The sequence below is a fragment of the Mycteria americana genome, chromosome 3, assembly GCF_035582795.1.
Source record: "Mycteria americana isolate JAX WOST 10 ecotype Jacksonville Zoo and Gardens chromosome 3, USCA_MyAme_1.0, whole genome shotgun sequence".
In the NCBI taxonomy this organism is placed as follows: Eukaryota; Metazoa; Chordata; class Aves; order Ciconiiformes; family Ciconiidae; genus Mycteria; species Mycteria americana.
In genome coordinates, this window is record NC_134367.1 from 17,017,706 (window position 1) to 17,024,025 (window position 6,320).

Below are 6,320 nucleotides of genomic sequence, written 5' to 3' on the forward strand. Positions count from 1 at the left end.
CCTGGCATGAAAGCAAAAGTAATCAATGGTAACTAAATGTTAATACTGTAACAATTTCACACCTAAATCTTGCCATCTGTATTTAACTGTGGAAAAAACCTAACAGGTATGCAGAAAAAGTACTCTTGTAAAGCCTGTGGTTGTCTAAAGGAGATGTAGCTACTTTTTAAACCTGCCTGTTTGAAGGCTGGGGATGGTTGAGCCAGGAGTATGGCTGTAGTGAGACCTTACATGATATCTGCACTAGCAACCAGTGCCCTGGTGGGCAAGCAGCATGGTCTGCCTTCCTTTACTTGCAGCCAGTGGAGACCATCTCCAGCAGGTACTTTGAAGGCAATAGCTTGTGGAAGCTAATTAGTAAGCTTCCCTGAGAGGAATTTGGCAGGCTGCCAGTTAGTTTCTTGATTTGCATTTAACTTGATTGGTTGTTTTAGCTATTCCATTGAGGTTTGTCTCAAAAAAAAAAAAATTTACATCTGTTTCTCTGCCGGAGGCCAGGACAGTGGCAACATGCTAATATGCATTTTGATTAACTTATGTTTCCCCGAAAGAGATGTAGTTGACCTCAGTTCTTTACCTTCCTCTTCCAATGCAGGTATGTCATAGCCTCAGCTGGTGCTCTGTAAGCTATGTCTGAGGAGAGTATCAAGTGCTTAAAAAGAACTGTTAATCTTCTTGAGCATCTTCTGTGTTTAAAAACAAACAAAACCCAATGGGTTTTGCTAGCTGACTTTTAGTACTTGTGGGAGTAATAAATCTTTACAGTAATAGTGGTGTATTTTTAAGCAAGACACAAATTTCTTGTTTTAGGTTGGATTATGCTGAGCAGATGTTCTGGGCTTTGGGATACTCAGTATATATCCTGCATCTCACAGCTGCCCTGCTCCTGGCTTCCACAGAATCTTAGCGGTCCATTTCCACTTTTTTAATTGATCTTCAAATACCCCAAGTGACAGGAATCAGTCATATGGTGACTGCGGGGGTTCCCTCCTAGGGAAATACATTTCCTAGTGTAAGCTGGAGCACCATGTAGGACAGCAAAGATGTAACAAAGTAAGCAGTGAACTCCTGTGGTTTAGTCTGACCTCCCTTCTGCAAGTCTTGGGCCATCAAAGCCTTTGCTCTCTTTTGCCAAGTTCATTGATGAAATCCAGTTGTTGTAACTACACATCTTAATTATTCCTCCCTGGAGCAAGCTTGTCTGATATGGGAGGGAGGAGCTGCATGCCAGAAAAACTGAGATCAGCTGCATCTGTCTGATATAATTAGCTCAACAAATATCAAAGTTGGAGCCAAGAATAGCCTGTGCCTTTCAGCTTGCTTCTTGCTAACCATGCTCTGTACAGTGCTGTGTCTGTCTCACTGTGGACTTTGCTGGCCCATTTGCAGGGAGTGTGGCATTTCTGCTCCTAACGTCCCTGGCGGTCACTCCCCTCGCTGGCACTGGTGATGGTGGTTCTCTTGGTATCACTCTCAGAAAAAGAGAGTAATACCTGAAGCAAATACCAAGACATCTCCCTGAGATGAGGGCATGGCTTCTCATCACCCCATTCCTCTTTCTTGAGTGGTGAAGCCACTTGACATCTGAAACAAGTCTAGCTGAGACCTTCCGTAAGTCCACCTGTGGCTATACATGGCCTGTACTGGAGTTGAGCTGACACCCTTTGGTGCAAATGTAGTTTCATATACCAAAAAACCATTGAGAAACACTGGTTGTCTGAAATTACATCAGATGAAAAATCAAAGGTGGGAATGTTTTAAGGAGAGAGTGGAGAATACTGAAGCAGAGGGAGCAGACTGAGAGGAAGTAAGGGACAAGGGGGAAAGGTGCTGATGGGGCAGACTTCCCTTGTGTTACTGCATGAGCATTTAACTCACAATTTAATTTTTAAGCTGCGAACTTGTAGGCTACAACACAGGCCTTGCAGACAAGCACGTGCCGATATCAGAGCATGAATCTCCTTGGAAGAGACAAGTCTGCTGCCTCATTTGCACCGGCCGGTAACCCAGAGCTGGGAGCGGTGCTGTGCAGGGACCCACAGCTCCGCCTGCAGGAGCAAGGCTTTGTCCCGGAGCGAACCTGGAGCTGGAGGGAGAGCTTTTCTCCTCTCACAGACCTCACCCCCAGCAAGTACTATCATTTAAACAGATCTTTTATAGCTAAACACAGCACCAATCTGCAGTAAGATTGAAATGAAAAGCTTTATTTCCAGATCAAAACCAACCCTCTTCCACAAAAAAAAAAAAAATTATTTACAAGTATTGCAAGAAGAGCTTAGACAAATATGTTATTTAATTGTCAAAAAGTAAAAGGTCATCAATCATTGCAATAATAATAATTATTTTTTATTTTCTCTTGAAATAAGCACTGATCAGTACCAAAAGAAGTAAGAGTAATTTGCTTTAGAGCAGTGTCCCTGGTTTTGACATGCATCACCTGGTTTTCTTTACACTTTGAAGGCAGTAGGTATCTCAGTGGCTATGGTCTGGTTTCAATACCCGTGTCACAAATGCCTCCAATTCAAACTCGTCTTTAGCTAGTTAAAACACTGTATTTGACTATCCTGAAAATACATAGAGAACAGGCAGCATATATGGGGTTGGGACTTATTTTTGGCAAATTTTGCTATTGCTCTTCAGCTGGTTTTGCAGTCCTCTGCGTACAGGAGGTGTTTAGAGCAGCTGAACCGCAGCGGTGCCGCTTTTGGAAAGCTGGCTGTGAGCGCTCAGAGCAGTAGGCCACCAAGACGTGGCCCTTTGCGGTGTGAGTCTGAGGACTAATGCAAAGGTGAGTGCTTTGGGCACGAACACTGGTGGCCCCTTGAGGCCCCTCCTTTTCGGTAAGGAGAGGCTACCATACTACAGGCAAATGCTTGAGCATTGCCAAAGGGAGCTCCCTCAGGGCAGCACACTGCAGTCTTGCATATGTCCACGTTGTCTTGCAAATATCGCTACAGTCCAACTAATATTAGACCCTTACTTGCATGTGTTTCTTGTTGCTTATACCACAGCAGCAATTTTCCTCAATCTGTTAGTCTTTCCCTAAAGACAAAAGCATCAGCACACTGAAACCAACCCTCCCTCTTCCTCTCCCTCATTTTAGGGAGCTGGTCCCAGTCTTGCCCACAGTATTCCCACAAAAAAAAAGTGCCTCCCAGTTAGATTCTCTTCAGTTCACGCTCACAGAGTGCTTTGCCAAGGATCAACGGGCTCATCCTGCCTTTGTGGTTCAGAGCCAGCTGCTATGTTCCAGTCCAGAAAGCGGTCAAGAGACAGCAAGGCTGCGCAGCAATTCAGGGAAGGAGGCAAGGGCAGAGACACTTTCAGTCCGGCGATGCAAAGAGAGCGGTGCTCCCCGCTGGATTGCTACCAGCACCTCACCATTGCCAGGGAAGGGCAGGGTCAGTCGACGTACTGTGGTAACGCAGCCAGCGCCACGTACAAGCTGAGAAAGGGCACCTCTAGCAGCTCGGTACAAAGGATTCCCAAAGTACTTCTAATCACATGTATTATTTCATCCATCCTTAAAATGCAGTTCCCTACCTTGGGAGAAGAACAGGATTTGAGCATTCAGTGGGCTTAAGCGTCGCCCTTTTATATTTGGCTACTAAGTTGGGAAGAACAAGATACTAGCTCTAGGTTGGCACTCTTGCAAGGAATGGGGCTGCAACACTTGAACAGGACAAAGTGGATGCAGTTTTTTCAGTAAGATAACAGAGGTGCTGCTGCCCTTACTGTAAGGGCAAGAAGAAAATAACCTATTGTGTTGTTAGATAAAAAAATTCCTGCTTAAAAACTCCAGTTACTTGCTGTTAAGTATAGTTCAACAGCAGCAACAGAATTTCACTGTAACAGCTCAAATAAATACTTCTCAGCAATGATTGTCCCGCTTTCCTGCAGTCAAAACTCACATTAACCCGTTAAAGCATCTGACCAAATTGAAAAGCAAGAAAAATCCAACTTGCCGTGGAGACTGCTGGTTCGGGGCAGGGAAATTCCTCCTGCACCCTGCCAGGGTGGCTCGCCAAACTCCCCGGGGGGTGAGTGCCGTAGGACTCCTCCGCTTGTGCCCTGCGGGTTTCATCCCCAGAGGGGTGATTATCCCCGACTGCAAGCGAAGCCAGGGGGTGTTCCTCTGACGGGGCCAAGGGAGATCCTCGCAGAGATAATGAAGTGGTGACTAATTATCCAAGCAAAAGCCCGCAAGATGGAGCTCAGCTCAAAAAAAAGCATCAAAAAAAAAAAAAACCCAACCCTGTCTGACAGAGCCAAGGAAGGCAGGAGAAAGGAGGGAAATGGAAAGCTTTCAAATGAATCCCACACTCCCGATGTTAGACCGCAGCATAAGCAAGATGTTATTAGAGAGAACAAACACAAATAAGAAAGTACAAGGAAAAAGTATGTACAAAGTAATAATTAAGCTATTGCACAGCTCAACACCCCCCCCACCCCCCCCACCTGCCAAACAAAACTCCCTTCCCTTCTGTTCACAGAAATGGGAAACAGAGGGTTTGGGGTTTTTAATACACAGAACAAAATGAGTGGCACTTTTTTTTTTATTAAGGCTGTTACCTCAAATGTCCCATCAGCTTCCAGCTTCCTGCTTGGGGCCCAGTCCAAGGCTTGGCTCTTCCAGTAGCTATTTCTGTGACATTTTTATTCTCCTTTATCACTTCTGGGGTTAACTTAGGTTCTCTGTTGTCAGGGGTTTTCTTGGGGGGTAAGTCCATGGAAGCAATCTATGCCATCTTCCGTAGAGCAGCTGACGTTAAGTGACAACAGGCACAAGCTGGAACTGGGAGGTCAGGCTGAGTGCAGGGAGAAACTTGTCCCATGAGGACAGCCAGGCAGAGGACAAGCTGCTGGTGGGGCTGGCCAGGCTCCATCTCTGGAGGCTTTCAAGACCTGACAGGACAAAGCCCTGAGCAGCCTGGGCTGGCCTTGCAGCTGATCCTGCTTGGAGCAGGACATTGGGCTAGAGACCTCCTGAGGTCCCTCCAACGCTAGTGCGCTTGTCCCCACGCCGCTCCCCAGCAGGTCTGTCAGTGCCCTGGTGCTGAGTCCGGCAGCGCAGCCCCCTCGGTCCAGCAAAGGGTTTTGCAGTTCGGATGGATAGACACCACCAGCTCCTTGTCTGCTTTCCCACTGGGGCTGTGCTTGGTGAGATGCTGGTGCTCCAGTGCTAAAATGGATCTAAGAATGGGGTCACAAAGCTGGGCAGCTGCTGCTGAGGAGCTACTGAGGAGAGGTGACCCACCCCTGCCTCACAAAAATGGAGGGGGGGAGAAGAAATGGGAATAGTTGCTAAACCATTGCCACGGTGTGGCTGTTGGAGCAAAGAGCCATGTCCTGCTCTATGGGGTGAGAAAAGTTCCTCACCCAGGAGCCCTGACCCTCATAAGGTGGCATCTGACCCTCCTGAAGCAGTTTCCCTGCATCCCCAGCTGAATGTGCTGCTCGTCAGACTCGGGACTACCTTTCGCTCCTCCTCCCATAGCTACAGACATATCAGGGAGCAAAACCGGCTTCAAAATCAGAGACCCATTCCCAGGCTCAGGTTTAGGACACTGGGCAGGCTAGTGGGACATCTGCGGGGTCAGACGTCCATGCCAGCATCAGGGCACAGAGGGTGTCTTCCCCCAGGGGAGGTGAATCTCACTGGGTGGAAGGCTGCAACCCAGCAAGCATGGCCCCACAACACTCGCTGGATGCGAGCCCACGGCCACGGGGAGCAGGGGAAAGAGGCCGGCACGTCCTGCTCTGCTTTGACCACCGAGCTGCCGCATGTCCTGGCCCTAAGTACTGCAGCAGCCACGGCAGCAATCTCAGAAAGGGTGGGCTAAACGAAGAGACCTTAAAAGATACCTTCTCCTTGGTGGCTCGGAAGAGGAAAGACGCAGAAAACGGGTAACTCGCACAGAAAACAGACGGGGAAGGGGTGTGGGCGAGGGCTGTGCCGCGCACGGCCAGGGGCTAGGTGGCAGCAGCAGCCCGCGCCAGCGCCGCGCTTCGCCCGCTCCCCTCTGAATCCCAAAACTGGGAGTCGGTGTTGGCTGCCACCTGCTCCTCAGCAGACCAAGGCCTTCAGCTCTGGGACCTTCCCACGGCTGTGGTTACCACCCGCACACTTCATTTTTGGGGGGGGAGAGTGAGGCAATTTCTTTGTTACCAGCAAATCAATTGAGCTGCACTGAGGAGAGCCAACAGGGAAACAGTGCTTGCAGGGAAAACATAACTCCTTAAATCTTTGGCTTTTGAGTTGGGGGGAGGATGGTGGGAAGGGAGGAGGCCAGAGCAGACAGCACCAGCGTACCTTGCCC